A 22,580-nucleotide genomic window follows, 5' to 3' on the forward strand; every position below is an offset into this window, starting at 1 on the left:
CTCATCCCTGTTAATTTATTGAAATAGATTCCGTTTGCTTTTGTAATCTATGGAGCACATTTTTCCATACAAGGCAACATTACCATAGTTCCAATAAGTAAATAAGTTGTGATGCTATGTGCATATATGTTAGATGAATGGTACACGGGTTTCTCAGTAATATTCTTTTAAATGGTAAAAAGATACATTTCAATAAAGACCACCCTGATGAATGTGTTATATTTTGGTTTTAACTGCGCCAGAGTTCGAGTATTTTCCAAATTGAACAGTTCTTGGACGCTGCAGATGCTCTGACAATAAAGTAATTGAAGAAGAAATAGCCTCAAAAAGGTAATTGAAAAATTATAAAAATAAAACAACAAGCTTTTATAAAACAACTGGATCCAAAGATTTTATTTGCACTTCTAATGTACCACCGTTAAATTTATTATGGAAGAATTTAAGCATAAAACAGGTTATATTAGTATATTATTGTGTTCCGCTGACCTACCAATATCCACTCACTCTGGACAGGGATCAGATTAGCAAAGCAATTAGTAACAAGTGGGCCAGCAACACAGTGAATAACTACTAGTATTGTGGAGCTCAGTGAAGCATGCCCAATCTATAAGGACACAACCGTATGATGTCATTTCTGGTGCTGCCTCTCTCCCTTGGTTCACCAAAGTAATCCAAACATGCAATAACATTTCTATTTGGAGGCCACTATGATCAGCACATTACCCCATTCCTGTATATGAAAAATAATAAACCTATTTAATGGAAGCTCTTTGAACACTATTTCAGCAAAGAAAACCAATAGGTCCTTTGTCTATGAATGTAGGTCACATAGTGCTAAGTGTACTCATGCCATTGAATAATAGGGTTTATACTATCAAGTTTTCAAAAACACAATGAAAATTATACCTCAGCAAGTCTTATCTTCCATTTCATAACATTCATATAGTTGTAGACCCATTTAAATAATATTTCCACATTTAAGAGAGCATAATAAAGTTTCAGTGTTTCTCCCCATTTTCCAGCCTAACAAAAACAAAATAAAAATGTTGGGAGTATAATTAAAAATGTACTACATCGGTAATAAAAGCACACAACACAAATGTTATAAACGGAAATACTTCACGGAGGTCTGTGAGCTTTTATTTCCTTTTATGATACTAACTAAAACTCAGACAGATTTTTTGCTGGTGAATTATATTGTTGCCTTACCTAGGGAAATAAAAACAGATCACGCAACTCCATGTGAAGTATCCTTTATTTGTATTAAATATAAAATTAGGCTTTGATAAACTGAACACAGCAAATATAGTGTAGAGTTGCAAATTATCACAAAGGTTATAGAACACATCTTAACCAACAGCTTGATAAGTTAACTTTGACGTATAATGAAACTTAAATAAAATAAACAGTCTCTTGTACTGCTGCCTTGCAGTAAGAGTCCATTACACTAGAGGTGCCTGTATTGTTCTGCCTTCAAGATGTATTTTACTTCACAGATAAGGTCTATACTTTAATTTATATAGGGAAACCACTGAACTTTTACACATTTCTGAAAAACTTGAATAGTATTATTACAATTGACCCTAGAGTGTTTAATAAAAATACCTAAAGCATTTCATAATTAAATTAAAATTAGCTATATTTTTAGTTGGATATAATGAATATTATAATACATTTCAGTGCTTATTCGTATCTTTTCTAGTTTCTCGTTAAATACTTATACTATGATACATCCTTTGTAAGGAATCCTGAGTTTTATTTCACAAGTGCACAGGCCATTTGATTTATGAGTAAAATAAAGTTCAGCATTAAACATCTGACTGTACATTTTTCAAGTTATTACATGCAAATGAGATCTTTATACATGTCCTCAGACCTTTTTTTGGACTTCTTTCTAAAACCATCAACTAACTGATGACATATCATAATAGTTACAATTCTTATACTTCAGTAAAATTATCACTAGTACCTTCACTGGATTGAAACAATTGTTTCTGAATCTCACCAATAGGTTACCATCAACTTTGAATAAACTATGAAAATAGGGGGGGAGGAAAATGGGGGAGGGGTTGCAGTTAGATACTGGCCTTTCACCTCTGGACCCTGGTTTAAATCCAATGAAGATTTAAGGGATGAAAGCTTCCTCTGTCTACTGGCCGCAAGGGTCCTTTGTGAAATTGGCAATCGCAATCCAGTTCCTAGTAGGCATAAAACTGTTCCTAATTCAGCACTAACGGGCAATCTTACTCAAGAGTTCAAAGGTTGGCTAGTGTGGGAAATGGATGAAAAATGTCACACTAATGCATTTGGGGGCACTCTTCTGAGATTGTGGCCAAGGCACTTTGTTGCAGCAGAGCAAAGTTAGCTTTACTCTGCATCTGGCTGTGCTTGATGCTGAAATGGGAAGAATTTTATTCCCTAGCACTAACATTCTTCAGTCTGAGGAGCACAAAGATAAGTAGAGTAGCTTACACACAGTTGTGACTTAAAGGTCGAATCTGATAGCACATGAAAATCCTAAAAATATAAATAATTTGACTGTTCTTTACAGTACTGAAAGCACAAAGCAGAACGTAAATCATACACACAGATATATGGCAATCAATGCGGTGGGGGGGGAGAGGTTCCTCCTGATACGAGTGAAATTTGAACCACTGAAAATTCCAGTTGAAATTTCAATTAATTCACCATAACCTAATTTTTTCTGAATTTGTGTTAGAGTTGGCCTTTAAAAATGATGGTGTGCATGTGAGGAGACAAAAATATAATTTCCGTAACATGATGTAGGTGATCCTGTCATCATAGCAGGCAGGTGAATTTCTGAAGACAAAAGAAAGATAGGCGCTTGTTTTAGTTCATGTTTTGGAGTGGGGGAAAGACATCTGATCCTTGATATCCAATAAGTACCTACTTTCCCTAGTGATGTGGTTGGTATGTGTGCACTGAGAAGAAATGGGTGGCAGGAAGGGAGACGAAATGTGAAGTAGAGGATTTGCACAAATCATAGTGATGAAAAGCAAATTTGATGTGGAGATCTTTGAAGCACATCTCTTTCTGAGTTGTAGTTACCTAGCATAATAAATTGGAATGATAGTAACTATATTGTTGAGTATAATATATACATGACCCGCATAACAAATTCTCCAGAAACCAAGCATTTTGTTTGCTACAAGTAGATGCATTCTATAGTCAGTGTCCTATAAGTTAGAAATAAAATGAAAAAGATAAGACTTTAGATTTACAATGAGTTCAAGGTCTTAGGCAGGGAATTTGAACTTGTACTTAATGTTGATATCCCAGAGCAGCACTAAAGAAGCTCACCACTGTTTGAGGAGATGTTGAACTTCATTAAGTAGAAGTCTTATCTGCCTGCAGGGTGACCAAAGTGTCTTACCAAAGCCCAGGTTAAATATCTTCAAACAAATAACAAAAATCTGAAAGTGGAATTCCAGTATTGAAGAGTAGACACAGCCATTAACCTGGCAATGATTGAAATAACTTTTTTTTAATACCTCATTTATGGGTTTTGTCTTTAGAGTGAAACTGCTGGTTAAGTGAGAGTAATGACAATTTTTTTTTAGTACTTCATTTTTTTCACACATGTACTCATCAAACTGGTGGTTGACAGTACTAGAGAATAGGACATTTTTACCCATTAGTTTATCCATTAATTAAACATTAGTTTAATTTTAATACAAAGCTCCACCCACTTTGGCTCAATAATGCACTTCAACTCCAAACTCAAAAATATCCCTCCCTTCTGCTTTTCAGCATTCACATCTGTTGACCACATATTCTACCATTACGGATGTTGCTACTTAAATATCACATTTGATAGTTGATTTATCTTGTGAACAGATATCCACAAGGAATTGGAGTGATACTGCCAAACTCATTTCACTTGCAACCCACAACAGTCTTAAGAGAGAGAGAATATCATAATCTTATTTGTCTGGGTTAGATTGAGACCCAAGGGCTAAAGACTAAATCCTACCTAAATATACTACAAAAGGATAAAAGTAATTAAAATCAAACTTACACTTCATTTACTATTTTTTTAAACAGTCTTTATATAATAAGGTAATGGTAGATTAAATCCCTTACATCACTTTTAAAATTGGCACTAATCAGTTCATGAATCCCTATGCGACAATTTCTTAATTGCTGCCGGATTGTAGGGATGGAGGAGGGAAAGTATCATGCAGAAGTTTGATGCTTCCTCATGGGGAGCAAAAGAAATAGAACTGGAGAGAGCTGTTGTGTATCTCAGTTAAGAAACAGGTCGGTGTGACAGGATATAAAACAAGAGAAAAGAGCCAACATAAGTAAATAAAGGGCATATAAAACAATGATATGACTGCAAAATTTACTAACCTGTAAAATGTTTTGTCAATTGGTAAATTATTACATTTGAAAACAGATGAAATCATTTAATATATTCTGTGCAAAACAGAGCCGCTATATTTTTGCTGAACTAAAGAGTAAAGCCAAATGCACCTGCATCTTTGAGAATTAATATTATATTAATGCATTGAATACTTTGTTTATTCAGATAATCATTTGTATTATGAAGTATTGGGTGGTCCCATGTACATTACCAATTTTATGTTATTATATTAGCATTTAAAATTAATATTTAAATATTACAAATGTTAAAACAACAGAAACGTTTAAGTGCTGTGAAAAACTGCATAGAGCTTTCATCAGTGAAGCTACATATTTTATACCAAACTACAACTCTGAAATAGGTATACTGAAAATTTTCAAAGATTGACATACGAGCAGTCATTGGGGTTTTTCGTCAAACCAGGTTACATAGAAACATTTCGCGATTGCTGGACAGCTCAATGACCTGTTAAGACCTTTGCATTTTTTAAAAGAAACAAACAAGTGTATTTTGCATATGTATACAATCTTTGTAACAACATTCTTCAAATGATACCGTTGCGACATCTGGCGGCGAGAAGTGTCTACGAAAATTTGTTTTCAAAAATCTAGTTATTCTTCAGATTCTGCTGCAAAAGGTTTTGATACCCCCTAGTGGGGGGAAAAGGGCAATCTGGCTCTTTGAAAGCAAGACGATGGACAGCGATAAATCATCAAAATGCAAAGGTCATACGTGTCAAGATGGAGTGACACCACAACAATAGAACACATTCTAGCCCTAGGACACAAAAGCTGACCCATTTTTTGTATAAATAAAAAGGATCACAGTCATGACTCACCAACAATTGTAATTGCCATTAAATGCACAGTTATGTCAATATTAAACCTGTTTTCAACACGGCAAGTGTGATGCTTGTGAACTTGGTAAAGTTTGTCCACAGATAGTAAATATTTTAAATTTATCATTTGACAATTTAATATTGTGAAAATTGTAGGCAACAAAAGGTGTACTACCTTAAAAGTACCTGAATGAACACACAAAGCCTTTTGATTCTCAAAGCTGCCTTTAGTATTGCAACATGTTTATTATTTCTTGCAATAAAGTTGGGAAAAAATTAATTACTGATAGCTCTCTAGCAGTATTGCACTATTTAATGAATCCACTCAGAAATGCTACTTTAATCCTTATAAGAACAATTTAGACTGTTGCTCTATTTACACATTATGCGGATTATTGTGTCGATCATGAACTGTTCGTCAGAGACACACACTCATATCAGGGCATATTTGCATACAGTACACAGCAAGTAATTCACACAACTGCAGTTTGACAATTTTCATTACAGCTTTGATACTTCATAATAATAATACTGTAATGGATTTTTAATTTTGACTAACTTTATTAACTTTGTTTAACATATGAAGGGCAAATTTGAAAATCTGTGTCATACCATTTATACAAGGTTTCTGTGTCATTGGTATTCTTTAAAAAAACATACCTAGTGGTTTAATCTTGTGAAAAAGAGAGAAAACGTAATTTCTTTTTATAGCCTGCAGCTTTATACAATGTTTTTAATAAGTATAAAAATTCCACCTTAGAAAATTAACGAGATATTGGAGAAGGATTGAAAGGAAGAAAATGTATAGCGTGTGAACGATCAGAAGTTTATTTGACAGGTTTATGTCAAACAGGTCAACATACAGAAATGCAATCTGTTACAGTTTTCTTTTATGTCACTAAGAGTGCATTTCTGTATGGTTTAACTGGTACTGTAGATAAGCAAGCCTGAATCAATTCAGTACCCATTCACATTTTTAATTTTCAGATGCCCCAGGTGTATAATCCTTTGAACAGTATACTTTTATTTAAAAAAAAATCACTGCCTGTAACATTCCAACTGCATCACTTTATAAGAATAAAATGGGAATTTGGCAGCTCTATTGGTATTTCTTATGTAGAAATCACATGGTGATAGTATGAACATCGAAGGACTTTTATAAAAAAAAATATTACAGGAGATTAACTCTTCAAATAATCATTATTTGAACAGCTAATGTGACTAAAGTGTTTTGATTCTTTTGAACAAAATAACACTTTGACTATGCCCCTTGATCCATTAGTTTTCATATCAACACTGCACTTGGACAAAGCTACCTCCTGGTAGGAACAATAAGAGTTTCCTTTTCTCAGAGGAGGTAAAGAACAATCCCCTTCATTAGGTCACCTTCAGGTTTTAGTCAGCTGGTGTGACAGTTCAATTTTAATGGAATGTTCAGTGCTAAGGTTTCTTGCAGATATCCTGCAGCCTTCGACTAACAGCTACATGACGTTTTAGAAAATGACTGGTGCCTGCTTGAACTTGGTGGGTCAATGTTATAGATAGACAGAAGGGCAGAGGCCATGAAGTTACTGAGAAATAGGCTCCGATACTTCCATTTCCTCCACTGACCTTGGTGTCCAACATGAAAGCAAGTACCACCTTTTTACTGCCATTTGGGTCCATTATCTTAGGGCACCCTCTCACACATCAGCAAGTATTCAGCTGGGTCAGAACAGATAGATTGCAATAACAATAAATTTGTCATTGAATGAATACTGCATGCAGGCTGCCCATTTTAACAGTATTTACTAGACATTGCACCTTTCACCCTTTTGAACCCTTTCAGCTTGCAAGGAAGCTCATGGTCTGCAGGAGATAATAAATACGTCCCTATTGAATGATAAAGTTACTTAAATTTGTCTTTTTGTGTGCGATGAAGTGAAAGATGAGACATTAATTACTATGACATTGTGAGATAATCTACATGTGAGACCAGACACAAGGGAGGTCTTGAGCATCTAGTACTATGATTGATTTAAACTTTCAAACACTCCTGCTGAGCTAGATTTCCCCATTTATTCTCTCTCGTATACTCTTGGAGAGTTTCTTCATCCAAGCACAGATTATAAACAGTGTCTGGGTTTCATTTTTTATGTTAAAATTCTTAGCACTCTTACTTTTCTAGTCTGCTTATTACTGTTCTTCACCATCAACATAAACTAGAAAATTAACCATTAAAAGAAAACACAAATTCTCCTACCTAAAAGGTACTACGTACAAAAATATGAAATCTGTTTAGAATAGATAGCGTATTGGGAATTACCACTTTAAACAGAAAATGTTTATTTGTGTACAATTTACTCTGCATAATTCAAAATTGTTTTGCACAAAAAAAGATTTATCCAGTAATTAACGTAGGAAAGTAGGAATCTGGTGCTAAGAAATGAATTCTTAGCTAATTTGCATTAAGTTACTGAACTAAGAGGAGTAGACTGCATCATAATATTTATTTAGATTTATTAACACTTACAGCATAAAATGCTAATTGATATAAAGTTTAGGCTTATTAATCCTTGGAGTACTGAAAATCATTTTAATTTTTCAAAATAGAGGGGTAAACATTTATTTGGGTCCAAATCGGCACTGCTCAGCCAGCACGCCTCTGCACAAAGGGGCCCGATGACCGATAGAAATCAGTCCTCGGGCCTCATCGGCATATTCAGGGCGAGCTGCCTGTGAAGAAAAAACAATTGAGAGCCACCTGCCTTGTTGGCAGTGAACCTGAGGTAAGTCCCAGGAAGAGGGTTGAAGTGGACTCCGGGAGGGGGGGGCCGATCGCGACGTCTGTGAAATCAGGAGAGCACTCATGCTCCTCCTGGCTCCACATGAAGGGTATTTCTTTTTAAAACAAAAATTTTTACACACGCTTATTGCTGGCAGATGCAGGGGCCGCTGAAGAATCCTGAGTGCTGCAAGTCCGACGCCTGTCCTGCTTATCGCTAACTAATTTTGAAAAGGGGTCCTTTAACAGGTGTTTGGCCCCTTGAATATGTTACTGAGGGGCCTAATGGGGGGATGTCTAAAAAATGGGCCCCCACGAATCTGGCAGTGAAACCAACACCTGTGCAGATTGGGCACATGCCGTCCCACTGGTAAATTAGTATTCTAAAGTTTGTGACATTCAGATTCAAATTAATTAACTGTTTGTGGTGGAAAAACAAGGTGTGGTGGAATTACAGGACCATGAGTGAGCATTTGACCTGTTCGATATATCAACAAGGTCACACCACTAATTTAAATGTTGGAGAGTAATTTATACCCAGAAGTGACGACAAGGTAGGGATCTCACTGAGCAGTTCAGATGAAATCATAAAGCACAAAAGTAATGATGGAGAAGTATTAAGCCATTTTCCAAACAATGGGATGATATTACAGTTTTAAAGTCACTCCCTTTATTAGTACATATATCTACAGTAGAATTTTTGCAGTGATTTACTTCTGTTTTAGGGTCTCTTGTTTCATTGGCAGTAAATGTCCTGGTGGACACCAACTTCCAGTGTACACAATGCAGTTGATGCACATTGACATCAGCACTAAACAGTTAATGACTGTGATATAATCACTGCCACTTGCTAAATTTGTAATCAGTAATTTCCACTGTTGTAACAGTAAACACCAAAACCAGAATATATTATGTATTAGTACTGCGTTTATTGCTTTGTCCAGTCGGCAACTCACTGACAACTTCCAGAAAACAATCACAGTTATAAACTCATTGTTGCGGACTTCCTACACATCTTGGTTCTATTGAATAAATTATATTTTGAATCTTTCTAGTTACTTAGCCATGGTAATTATTACAAATATTCATTTTCATTATTAACAGTGTTTGATGTGAGGAAGTTTTCAAGTTACAGAGCCAATAACTTGGTTACAAAGCGACACAAGTGAGGAATGTCCCCAGCATACATGTACGTAAAAGAAATCCAGTTTCTGACAACAGCAGATTAATTATAAGGCTTGGTTAAATTAATAAAATACTTTTAAGTTATTGAGATGACAAGTTTGTGGTCAGAGACAGTGACATAATGTGTGTACGTGTGTAGGGGGCGCGATTAAAACAGAACTATTATAAATGTGAAATTAATCACTTTCTTTTCTGATTTAATGGGAGCAGGAGTCCTTCACATCATTCCCCCAAGCCCTCAGTTTCCCCCTGTATTTCCAGCAGACTAACTCTATTCTTATTGTTTCATGGACATTTGACAAAACTTTAGTGTGGTTATTGCTCTCAGCAGTGGAGGAAATACTTACGATTATAAATACTTAAAAACTGAAATGCAGTATTGATATTGTGGTTGAAACAACCCATCTCCTGTATATCAGAATGGTTGGACATGGCTCATTTTGATCATAGTGTAATTCCCGTAAATCTGGACAGTTTCACTCAGGAATTCAAAAGAGAAAATATTTTGGAGTGATGGATTGAAAATCTCCCCTATCTTGTACGTCCAATAATACAGATGTTGACATTGAAAATTATACAAGAATGAATCCAGTCAACAGTAAACATTAATTTGCCTTGAATTTTGTATTTAAAGGCAGACCCTTGTCCCACAGGAAAACCGAAGAGGCAACAAGATTATGATAACAGTTAAGAACAGCCTTAGTTGTTACCATGGCAATGGCATCAGTTTGGACCTTTCCATGTTGATGGAGAACTGGAGCCTGCAACAATTCTGGCAACAGCAATATGTTTGAAGAATTTCAAAGCTTTCGGTTTCTAGATGTGAAAACTTGAATGTGAAGATTGTAGCTTTGAATTTCTTCAAACTGCTGATACTGTTAAAATTGGATTCAAATTCTACCATCGTCTTGGATAGTCAGTTCGCTCACCAACAAGATTTTCTGGCTTACTAGCCAAAAGCACTTGACATCACAATCGCTTTAAATAAACTCTCTCTTTCTCTGAAATGTTCCAGGAGGTAATACACAGAAATTGGAAATCCTATTGAGGTTAGAAAGTACATTGTCAAGGTACTAGAGGAGAACCAGCACTGCAACTAACCTTTGCATAACTGGTCTGTGAACATAAAGCTTGATCTCACAGTCTACAAAATGGAATTTTTTGCATTACCTCAGCTGTTATCCATTCAACCTTAATGATCATTTACAACTATTTACAACTATTTATTGATTACACTAATTTTCATTCAAAATCTAAACTTAAGAAAGCTTTACCTTTTGTACATTCCAGTTTACAGTAGAGCCCGAATGTGTCCTACATTACAAAAAAGTGACAACATCCTGACCAGAGCATGGCCCCTCCCAGAAACTCCTGAATGCAAAAGGAACTTGCATTCTGTTTAGAAAATATTACTATAACTTATTAAAATCTGATCCCAATGTTTATCAAAATTTTCCATTTTAAAATTACTTTCCTAGTCCCTTGGGATCTTGAACTTTGATGTTGAACTTTGAATTGATTGTGCAGTTAGAAGACCAGGGCGCAGAGTTTTCTAGATGTGTTTTACACTACAGTTGCATCTTTAATAAAAGATGTTACATCCGTCACTGGCCTCTAGAGAGAGACATGGAAGTTTCCTGGGTATGTTCATTTGTACATCCATTGGTGTAAGCACTTGTTTAAAACCAGTGTAAAACATGCACAAGCAGCTGAACCAGCAGGAGACTTGTGTGCCACTTTTGCCTGAGGAAGGAGAAAATCTCCGAAAGCTTGTGAATTTAAAATAAAATTGCTGGACTATAACTTGGTGTTGTAAAATTGTTTACAATTGTCAACCCCAGTCCATCACCGGCATCTCCACATCATCACTTTTTAACTGCACTGCTCGGCCAGTGCTATTCAGTAGAACAATGGAGACAAGAAGGTAAGGCAGGATCATTGCTTGGTTCTTTTATTCCTCTCTCAAATTTCTTCACTGAATATGTTACTAAGATTTTTTTTATTATACTTGGACAGAGTTATGAATTTTCAAGTGCCATGTATGTCTAGAGGGCAGCAGGGCTTGGCAACAAACTAGAGGTGAAGAATGCACAACTTCACTCGTTTAGACCTCCAAGTGCTTCTAGGGCTTTGATGGCGGGGTGATCAGACACTTGTGTGTGGGTGCCATCAATTCACCTAGAATTATCACTTGTATAACCTGGATGGAGGTGGCACTGGTGCTGACACTCCCAGGACTGCAGAACAATGCCGCAAAAAGTTCCACATCCTAAGCAGGGCAAACAAGGCAATACGTTATATGCTTCTCTGTTTTCCTCCTAGCCCACTCTATGGGCATGGGCACTAACACATTCTTCACCTCTTAATGCAACACTTCCACAACTAACTCTTCACAGTGCTGTTTGGTTAAGGGCTCCTCCAGCTCTCTATCCTGCACTATAGCTACATAACTCTCCTACCACAAGACAACTGCCTTGTACAACCCCAAAATCTCTTCCACCACTTTTTTTCTTTTCCTCAACAGATACACACCACATAAGGATGGCGAACCCTGGATCCCAAAGAAAGGGAGAGCGGCTACAATGTGAGGTGTGCTCCATGTACACCTTTAAGGTAACTTTGGAGCGGGATGGTGTTGAGGTTAAACATTGTGGGACTTTCACTTGTTTAAAATGAATTCATGTTTTGTCTCTGCAGCAGGAGACTGTCTGCTTGAAGCAGAAGATTGAACAACTATCCTAATTGGTGGATTTCGATGACTTTCTGACGAGCATGAAAGGTAAGTCATCATCGTCTGACAGATATCAATGGATCCTTTATTACTCTGAATTCTTTTGTTGCTCCAAGTAGGTGTGCCCTGCTTCTTGACTTGGAGGATACAACAGGGCAGTGTCCTAGGCCCAACCATCTTCAGCTGCTTCATCAATGACCTTCCCTCCATCATAAGATCAGAAATGAGGATGTTCGCTGATGATTGCACAGTGTTCAGTTCCATTCGCAGCCCCTCAGATAATGAAGCAGTCCGTGCCCACATGCAGCAAGACGTGGACAACATCCAGGCTTGGGCTGATAAGTGGCAAGAAACATTCACGCCAGGCAAGTGCCAGGCAATGACCATCTCCAACAAGAGAGAGTCTAACCACCTCCCCATGACATTCAACGGCATTACCATCACCGATTCCCCCACCATCAACATCCTGGGGGTCACCATTGACCAGAAACTTAACTGGACCAGCCATATAAATACTGTGGCTACAAGAGCAGGTCAGAAGCTGGGTATTCTGCGGCGAGTGACTCACCTCCTGACTCCCCAAAGCCTTTCCACCATCTACAAGGCAAAAGTCAGCAGTGTGATGGAATACTCTCCACTTGCCTGGATCAGTGCAGCTCCAACAACACTCAAGAAGCTCAACACCATCCAGGACAAAGCAGCCTGCTTGATTGGCACCCCATCCACCACCCTAAACATTCACTCCCTTCACCACTGGTGCACTGTGGCTGCAGTGTGTACCATCCACAGGATGCACTGCAGCAACTCGCCAAGGCTTCTTTGACAGCACCTCCCAAACCCATGACCTCTACCACCTAGAAGGACAAGAGCAGCAGGCACATGGAAACAACACCACCTGCACGTTCCCCTCCAAGTCACACACCATCCCGACTTGGAAATATATCGCCGTTCCTTCATTGTCGCTGGGTCAAAATCCTGGAACTCCCTTCCTAACAGCACTGTGGGAGAACCTTCACCACACAGACTGCAGCGGTTCAAGAAGGCGGCTCACCACCACCTTCTCAAGGGCAATTAGGGATGGGCAATAAATGCTGGTCTTGCCAGCGACGCTCACATCCCATGAACGAATAAAAGAAAAAATACAACAGGCAGTGAGTTCAGCACCTGTGGCACGGATCAACCTCAATGCTTCTATAAGCCATCTGGAAAAGGTAAGGGAAAGATTACAAAGATCAAGAAGACAACATCGGGGGTACAGCCAAGAAATAGAGAGAAGCAGAGTGCAATCCTCATAGGGGACCCTATCATCAGGCACACTGACTGCACCCTATGTAAAGGTAAGGTTCTGTCAAGAGCAGTCTTTTGTCTTCCAGGGGCCAAGATGGCTGATCTCCGGGATCATGTGGATGAACTCATGAAAGATGAGTGCCAAAGTACTGTAGTAGGTCTACATATTGGTACGAATGATATAATGGATAGAAATCCATTTGTTTTGCAGAATTCCTACAAGGACCTTGTTGCTGACCTCCAGAGTAAAAGTGCAAGGGTAGTAGTCTTAGGGCTATCACCAGTCATGTCTAAATCGTTGGAGAAGAACATCCGAATCATAGGATTCAACATCTGGCTTCAGAATCTTTGTAAAAAGAAGCTCCACCATGTTGACAACTGGGATGTATTCGCTGGACTGGGTAATTTGTTTAGGAGGGACGACCTCCATCTAAACTTCTGAGGAGCACAAAAGCTCGCAGAGGGTGATGAGCTTGCTTTTGAAAAGCATTAAACTAGATCAGCATGGAGATAGCGCAGATATGTTTAAAGATATCGACCTTGATCATTGCATAGATTCGAAACATACTGTTAAACCAGTTAGGGGGCATATAAGAATAAATAACTCTAAGAAGGCAAATGAGAGACCTTTGCATTGTTTCTATGTAAACGCGAGAAGTGTTGGAAACAAATTGTTAGAACTGCAATTGTATGCAGTCTTGGAAAAAGTAGATATTTTGTGCATTTCTAAGACATAGCTAGATGGGACAGAAATTCATCTAAAAGGCTACAAGGAATTCAGAAAGGATAGAGTAGGTCAAAGAGGAGGTGGGGTTGCTATTTTTATCAGTGAGAAACTAACTGCTTGAGAGAGACTTGATTTTGCTTCATTAGATACAGCTGAGGCTACCTGGGTTCAAGTGGACCAAGCTTATAGGCAGGGACTAATTATTGGTAATTGTTATAGACCCCCCCAGGTCAGACACCTGAGTTACTATGGAAACAGATTTCTAAAGCCTCAAAAGTCAAAGGGAACAATTTTAAAAGTGAAAAACGGGTGGGTTGGGGGTGGGGGGGCATTCAAAATTGCAACCATTTCAGACCCGTCCCCAACCCCCCCATTTCCGGTTTTCACCGGGGTGGGACGAGGGCTGGGCAACCAACCCGCTCCCAGGGCGCAGGTCGGGCCTTAAAACCTTTCAAGGAGGCTTTGGGCCTCCATTTTCCCACAGTTTGTGATTTCAACCCCGGGGGGCTGGATTCCCAGGCCTTCTCTTTCACACCTCGTGAAAAGAAGCGAGAAGGCCCGAGACCATCAGGTAGGTGCCTTTCTGGCACAGCTTGTGGGCCCGGAGGACCAGGAGTGCTTCCCCCAGACCCAATAAGCCTACCTGCTGCGACCCTGCAACGATCATGTACCCCTGCCCCTCAAGACTTACCTGAACACATCCTCTCCCTGGCTGGCCTCCCATCCGACTGAGACCACCCTGTCAATCAGGCCAGTCAGTCGGTCGGCAAACCGACAATAAAAAATAAAAGACGTCCTTACGTAAAAATCGTAAGGACGTCCAGGAAACTCGTACTTCTAGGTTTCCTATCCGCAATTTGATCCCCCCGCCCTTGTCCCGTTTCGGGGTCAAAATCATGCCCAGTGTCTTTGAGTAAAACCTGTGAAAAAAGCACCGAGTTGCCCCAGTATCAAGAACCTGAAAAACCTACTAAAATGTACATAGACAAATAAGATGTAAACAAAAATGTTTCCACAATCTTAAGGCATCTAATACTTAACTAAACAGAATTAAGTACAAAGAACAGCTAAAGAAAATGAAGGCTGCTATTAGATCAGCTAAAAGGGTAATGGAAAAGAGGATTGTAGACAATTGAGGAAGTAATGGGAAAAGCTTTCTCAGTTATGTGAAGAGTCAGATGACTGTCAAAGACTGTATTGGGCCACTGAAGGACGCTCAAGGACAGGTTACAAAGGACTCACTGGGTATGGAAGAAATATTAAATGAGTACTTTGCATTAGTCTTCGCTCTTGAAGACGATGCTCGACTGTTACAATTTAATGATAATAATAAAACTGATAATATTAACATAGATGAACATATTGTTTAAGATAGAATTAAGAAACTGAAAATAGATAGAGCAGCCGGGACAGATGATATCTACCCGAGGGTCCTTCGGGAGATGGGACACATGCTGTGCAAGCCCCTTGCCCATATTTTTAATAACTCACTGCACTCTGGGATGGTTCCCATAGACTGGAAGGAGGCTAATGTAGTACCCATCTTTAAAAAAGGAGACAAGACGGACTCGATTAACTATAGGCCCATTAGTTTGACATCAGTAATTGGAAAGATGCTTGAAGGAATCATTAGGAATGTAATATATGATTACTTGGATAGAGAGGGACATACTGGAAACACATGCTTCAAAAAAAGGTCATGTCTAACAAATTTGATTATATTTTTTGAAGTTGTCACCAAGATGGTGGGTGAGGGAAGCCCAGTAGACATTGTCTACATAGATTTCCAAAAAGCTTTCAACAAGGTACTGCACCACAGGCTTCTCTACAAGATTGAAGCCTCCGGTATTAGTGGTACTATATTGGGCTGGATTAAGAACTGGCTGGAAGGACATAGCCAGAAAGTAGTTATAGAAGGATTTGGATCTATTTGGAGACCAGTCACCAGTGGTGTCCCACAGGGTTCGGTGTTGGGACCGTTGCTCTTTACTATTTTTATTAATGATCTAGAAGTAGGTGTTGGGGTACAATCTGCAGACTTGCAGATGATACCAAGATCTGTGCGAGTGTCAGGACTGTTGACGATGCTCGAATGCTTCAGGCGGATATTGGTGTGTTGGGAGACGAGGCTCGTGACTGGCAAATGATGCTTAATTTGGAGAAGTGCAGTGTTATGCATGTGGGCAGGACAAATGCTCAACATACATACACCCTTCAGGGAAAATCATTAAAGCTGGTGGAAAAAGAAAGAGATCTGGGTGTTCTAGTGTATAGATCTCTAAAGGAGCATGAGCAATGCCATGAAGCAATAGCTAGAGCAAGTTGGGATGCATTTATAGGACAATTGACTATAAGGCAAAGCATGCTATTTTGTCCTTGTAAAATGATGTGGAGATGCCGGTGATGGACTGGGGTGGACAAATGTAAGGAATCTTACAACACCAGGTTATAGTCCAACAGTTTTATTTGAAAATCACAAGCTTTCGGAGATTATCTCCGAAAGCTTGTGATTTTCAAATAAAACTGTTGGACTATAACCTGGTGTTGTAAGATTCCTTACATTTGTCCTTGTAAAAGACCTTGGTCAGGCCTCATTTGGAATACTGTGCCCAGTTTTGGTCTCCTCACATGGTGGGTGATATTCAGGCTTTGGAAAGGGTGCAGAGGAGGGCCACTAGACTAATTCTCAGCTTAAAGCATCTTAGTTATCAAGGCAGGCTAAAAGAGCTGGGACTCTACACTTTAGAGAAGCCTGGACTTGAGGGTGATCTGATTGCGGTTTCTAAGATGATGAAAGCAATAGATTGTGTTCCAATTGACAGTTTGTTCCAATTAAATACTTTAGGGAGGACGAGGGGTCACAATTTTAGGTTGTACAAGGTCAGATCTAGGTTAGATGTTAGGACGTGGTTCTTTTCCCAGAGAATAGTGAACCTCTGGGACAGGCTGCCAGCTCGCAGTGGACACCGATTTGCTGAATTCCTTCAAGCGAGAGCTGGATTTGTTTCTGATTGGGGCGGAGATCACCTCTTACAAAAGGTAAGTAATGTAATGCATAGAATCATCACGGCCAGAGTGATCTCCTGGACTAGTTTTGATCGCCAAAGTGGTCAGAGAGGAATTTCCCAGATTTTTCCCCCCAAATTGGCCTGGGTTTTTGTCTGGTTTTTCACCTAGGAGATATCCCAGGAGATCACATGGTGTGGGGTGGGGAGTGTATATCTTGTGATACACAAGGTGTCACGATTGTGTGGGATAGTCTGGACAGACTAGAGTGTCTTTTCCTGTGCGTCATTGTTCGTATGTTCGTACACCCCACATCTATTACTTCACCTCTCCCAGGCTACTTGTCGCACACTCTTTAGCTGCCAGTTTACTTATCTCTTTGCGGGAGAAATTGTTGCACAATGCCAGCAGGCTGGAGGGGATTTTCCCACCATTAAATCCCTCACTTGCTTCGAAGATAAGGCCAGACAGCTCGTGGGGAGGCAATTCAGCTCTTGTCATGGAAGATACTGAGGGCAGTGTCACCTTGCCAGCACCAGATTACTGACTAAGCAACGGCACTGTCACCCTAGCATCCCTATGAAGCACCACACAGCCACAACCTTCCATCCCCTTCTCTGTCTCCTTAAATCCAAGAGGGTGGTGCTCTCCCAGTCTTGCCTTCTACCCTCCACCAGATCCACCACAGCACATCGGCAGCATTGGAGAAGGAAGATAATGGTAAAGAGGATGATGAAAACCATGCCACCCAGAAGTCGCAGCTACAGGATACTGCCCTCCCTCAGGACAACAGCACATGCCAGGCCTCCAGCTGTCCCCCTCAGAGCACCATGCCAGTGGAATATGAAAGGTGAAACCAGGCTGCCCAGGAGTCGCCTCCAGCGATGCAATCAGCAGCAGCTCCATGCCAGAAGCCAGTTGCCATTTAAGATGGGCTACCTTAGTCCTATGACCCTTCTGTACAGCATGAGGAGCCAACCACTTCTCACAATCCTGCCCCTCACGTGGCACCTAGAAGCAAGGTAATAGAAAAAAAAGCCACTGAGAGTGTCTCTATAATAGATTGAACAGTTCAATCTCTCTTTAAATTAGATCAGCTCTGCAAGTCCTACAACCCAATGCTACAAATAAGAATGACTCCATATCTTGGTCCAATATGGGACCCAAGGGTTCCAAGCATTGCTGCTTTGCCTCTTCTTGGTTTGAATTAATTCAAAGGGAATACCATTTTTGGGAGATACATTGTGGAGTGAAAGAAGAGAATCTAAATGTGCTTTGGAGCTCCAGTCTTCTATGCCCCATGTCTGACATCCTCACTATCTTCTTTTTAATACAGACATACCAGGCCAGAATTTACTATCAAAATATCGGTGAAGCTAACGCACTCATCGTTATTTATGTGCAAATCGCACAGTAACTTCAGGCGAGGCCAGTTGCGTGGTTAAACTCGAAAATCTGGAGGTTGCTGCCCAAGATGTGCTGCTCCGCCATTAGCTTCCCGAAAATGGCATCTCGCTGGCTGCCTCACCATTCAAATGCATTAAACAGCATGAAGTTCCTGTATTTTCAAGGTAGATACAAACTAAACTCGCCACAGAAAGTTAGGGTTTGTCCATTTCAGTCTAAGCACCCTTTGTAACGGAGTGCTAAGTGTTAATTACTGCCAAACAATCTCTCTGGCACTGAAAATTAACTCATTCCCATAGCTTTTAATTGTTGTTGGAGGTTTAAAAAAAAATTATTTTTTTTTAACTTTTTCTTTCTATCTCGTTTTTCTCGCTTACTCCAATCTTTCTATTCCTCCCTTTATTTTGCTTTCTGTAACTGATTTGACATTGAATTCACTATTCTAACATACATTTCTTGGTTCAGACTCTGCTGGTCATTAACAATTCTTCAATCTGATTGGTTAAGGAAATACACAGTTGCTTGCCCTGTTCACACAGGTCCCATATGGCCTTTAGAGGGCGCTGTGCTGTTCCCATCTCCCACTTAGAGGAACTTGCCGTGCAAAAGCTCATGGAAATTTAACGGCCAAAAGCAAGTCTTATGAACGGCAGGCACCTTTTATTCACCAGCCATAATAAATTCTGGCCCACCATCTTTTTTGCTAACCACAAAGTATCTCACACAAAGTCATGTTGCCACTCCTTTTCCCAACAAAGCGTCCCCTATACAACCTTGAAAATAAACAATGCTAAACTGTCAATATGAAGAATGGGACTAATGAATGAAACACATTACAACTTTTCTAAGCAGTATTCTCTAAATAAACAGCTGGCCTTTTACCATTTAGTGAGATGACACAGATACGTTATTATAGTTGGCTATTAAACCAACCACTTAATCATCTGAGATGCAACTTCAGTATTAAAATTATTTGTCACCCTTTCAATTAGTTCAAATAAAGAGCATCACTTTTTCTTAATGTGCAACAATTTAAATACGTAGCATAAATCAAAAAAACCTCAGAATTTTGAAGTGAATATTTTTATTTGTAAGTATATGGGATCTCGGTTATAATGTTTTATGGCCTGCCTCACTGACAGTTCAGTGTGTTGGATGTGACTTTCACAGTCTGTTGGCAGTTTCTGGGAAAGCCATCACACCTGTGACTTCGGCTTTGATTAATGAGTCTTTCAACTCATCACTACCATCTGAAGGAGGGCCGCGGCCTTTCTGAGCTTCAGTGATTTATTCGCCTTCAATGCAACACTACTAAGGTATCTTCCGTAAAGAAAACCACACCTGTTTAAAGCTAATGAAAACCTCAATATGTCATTGTCTAGACAAGCCAAAAAGCATGTTAAACTAGACAAAAGATTTATTCAAGTAACATGAATGCAGTTTTGTCACAACCTGTCAATTTAAGGCCGCATAAGACCTTCCTCAATGACATTCCACACGGTGTCAATTTTCTGAGTGACAATTTCAAATTTTGTGTGTGGTTAGATGGAGAACATTCCATAAAATAATACAGGATATTTTAAAGAAGTTCAATGATAGTCTTTAATATTTTCATCTGTTCTTCAGAGAATCAAGACAATTTTTAAGGTGAACTACTTTTTAGCTGCAGAAAAAGGCAAATTTGCGAGTGTAAATGTACCTGCAAACAGTTAAAATCTTAAAATGAAGTAATAAATACTTCAGCACTCTGGAAACTTTAAATCTCAAAAAAAAACATTCAGTTCCTGTGCTGATGATTAATATGAATGAAATATTTCAAACAATAGGCATATTTTCCTCACATATTTCACCATATGACTATAATTTACAACATATGATACCTTCATATTTAAAAGAACATATGAACATTTCCTCAAAATCATAATGGTTCATTTTTAATAATAGTTTTTCATTTCAATACTTCGGTATCCAGAAGGTCACGGTATACTTTTAATGCTGCCATAGAAATAAATTCATTTTAGAAGAAGAATATGGCACATATTTATTGTATTTCAAAATGATATGCATTAAAAGCCATTTCATTTTAAACTATAACTTAAGCAAATTGAACGGTAAAACAGTTCTATTCATTCTACATCAATACTAAAAGTGGACTAGATTGCTTCTAAAATGTCCTGATATATCTAATTTAAAGAATGAAAGAACTTGCATTTGTATAGCGCTTTTCATGACCTCAGGTCGTCCCAAAGCGCTTTACAACCAATGAAGTACTTTTGAAATGTAGTCACTGTTGTAATGTAGGAAATGCGGCAGCCAATTTGGGCACAGCAAGGTCCCATAAACAGGAATGTCATAATGACCAGATAATCTGTTTTTCTTAAGTGATGTTGGTTGAGGGATCAATGTTGGCCATGACACCGGGGAGAACTTGCCAAATTTAGATGCTGTATTTACTGCTGTATTACACTGGTTACTGTTGTCAATGGTTACTATGAGTTTACTATAGCACTGCAAAAATTTAGGTTACTGTGTCATTCTTAAGTCTAAGACTTCTGTTATATTAGACTGGTATCTCAGACTGGTATCTGTATTGAGCAATGAATAGGCACCAGACCTGAGTTATATCACCAGCTACAACTGGCTGTGGAGCTTTAAAGTATGCAGGATTAAAACATCCATTATTATTGAACTTGATGTATGCCTTAATGTGCAAAGCTCCACTCTACAGGCAACTAATTTTAAGGTTATAAGAGAGCAGGCTGCAATGTCTTCTTTCTCATCACATTAACAAGATTCCACATTAAATGTGAAAAGTTCCGAGATGGTCCAATGGACTGCCTGTGCAATTTTGAAGCATGGCTTCACACTAAACCATGCCCAGTGCCAACTGTGGTGTGAGACTACACACCACAGGTAGTTTTACATGTTATGGCTTCAGTGTGGCTGAGAGTCAGATCAGAACAAAGTTATACTGCTGCTTCTGAGTCACATTCAGCTAAAACTACTTCTTGTCAATGTGAAAGTAGTAGTATAAAAATAGCCGAACAGACATCCCTTTGGGAACAATAATGGTTACATGAGAATATACATTTGAGAAGAATAATCATGATGCTTATAGAACTGAATGTAATTAGATGCTATTTTCATTATCAGTATAAAATCAATTTGTCTAATAATGCATTGTAGTAATGCATGTAAATCTGCTAATTACAGCTGTCTCCTTACATGCAACTGTTTGGGTCCTTAAAAATATTTAGATATGCACACTGTCCTTTTACCCTGAATCCAACCCCGACAAATAGGATGAAAGTCTCCTTTATCTGTCAGCTGTAAAATTCCATACGGAACAATCGCCGTTTATAGAAGTAAACTGTGCTATCATGCTGCCCCTCAAAGCTTCCAAATTAAAAAAAAACCTCTGTATCTCTGACTAATTTTTAATGCATTACTCTATCATTTCCTTCACAATATGACGAAAGAGATAGAAAGTAAGATGCAGCAGAAAAGGGGGCCTATGACAGATGTCAGGTTGATAATAAAAGCGAGAACCAGGCTGAATATTGGAAGTACAGAGAAGAAGTGAAAAAGGAAATAGAGGGACAAAGACAGAGTATGAGAATAGACTGGTGGCCAACATAAAAGGGAATCCAAAAGTCTTCTATAGACATATAAATAGTAAATGGGTAGTAAGAGGAAGGGTGGGCTGATTAGGGACCAAAAAGATCTATGCATGGAGCCAGAGGGCATGGCTGAGGTACTAAACGAATACTTTGCATCTATCTTTAACAAGAAGATGCTGCCCAAGTTACAATAAAAGAGGAGGTAGTTGAGATACTGGATGGGCTAAAAATTGATGAAGAGGAGATACTAGTAAGGCTGGCTGTAATTTTTCTTTATTCGTTCATGGGATGTGGGCGTCGCTGGCAAGGCCAGCATTTATTGCCCATCCCTAATTGCGCTTGAGAAGGTGGTGGAGAGCCGCCTTCTTGAACCGCTGCAGTCCGTGTGGTGAAGATTCTCCCACAATGCTGCTAGGTGGGGAGATCCAGGATTTTGACCAAGCGACAACAAAAGAATGGCGATATATTTCCAAGTCGGGATGGTGTGTGACTTGGAGGGGAACGTGCAGGTGATGGTGTTCCCATGTGCCTGCTGCTCTTGTCCTTCTAGGTGGTAGAAGTCGCGGGTTTGGGGGGTGCTGTCAAAGGAGCCTTGGTGAGTTGCAGCAGTGCATCCTGTAGATAGTAC

General features: G+C 39.1%; 1 protein-coding gene across 4 annotated transcripts in view; it reads right to left on the bottom strand.

Annotated features, from left to right (window-relative positions):
* kiaa0825 (KIAA0825 ortholog) overlaps positions 1 to 22,580 on the bottom strand; it is a 415,583-nt gene that overhangs the window by 154,262 nt on the left and 238,741 nt on the right. The gene's annotated exons all lie outside the window — the stretch shown is intronic.

This window comes from Heptranchias perlo, chromosome 4 (genome assembly GCF_035084215.1).
Source record: "Heptranchias perlo isolate sHepPer1 chromosome 4, sHepPer1.hap1, whole genome shotgun sequence".
Taxonomy (NCBI): Eukaryota; Metazoa; Chordata; class Chondrichthyes; order Hexanchiformes; family Hexanchidae; genus Heptranchias; species Heptranchias perlo.